Consider the following 631-nt stretch of genomic DNA (forward strand, 5'->3'; position numbering starts at 1 on the left):
ATATATTTTATATTTTCTCAGCTCTCCAGCCTTTCTTTTTTAAAACTTCCCCTCCCCCCCAATACCACGTGAATTTTTGGAACTAACCATAAAGACATGCTCTCCCTTCATCCTGGGCCAGTCTGAATGCCTAATCAGCCTCCACCCAGGATTAGACCACAGGAGGATATAAAATCCAAACAGGTCCATTCAGGACCCTTTGGGGGAAGTTGAGAGAGAAGTGGCTTTCTTCTTTCCAGATTTCAAGCTGTAAGGAAACACAACCTGAAGCTACAGATAGTAATCTTTTTTTCCAGTATTGGATCCAGTGATATTTAGTGTAAAGCTTTTCAGTTATATGAGATAATACATTTCTTCTTTCCTTAGCTAGTTTCAACCAGGTTCCTGTGATTTGCAAGTTAATTAGCCCTTTGAAAAGAGGAGAAGGAAAAGGAGGAGGATAGAGAGGATGAAGAAAAGGAGGAAGAGACAGAGAAAAGAAGACCAAAAGGAAAAAAGAAATATACAGTACCCTTAAAAGAAAACTACAAAGCTTAAAAACCTTACATAGAAACAGAAAAGATTTGAACAAACACTGAGATAGGAAGGGGGAAAGATGGCAGAGGAGTAAGGGACCCTATTTCAACTGGTC

Source organism: Leptonychotes weddellii, chromosome 1, assembly GCF_054177405.1.
Source record: "Leptonychotes weddellii isolate Sample4059 chromosome 1, ASM5417740v2, whole genome shotgun sequence".
Classification (NCBI taxonomy): domain Eukaryota; kingdom Metazoa; phylum Chordata; class Mammalia; order Carnivora; family Phocidae; genus Leptonychotes; species Leptonychotes weddellii.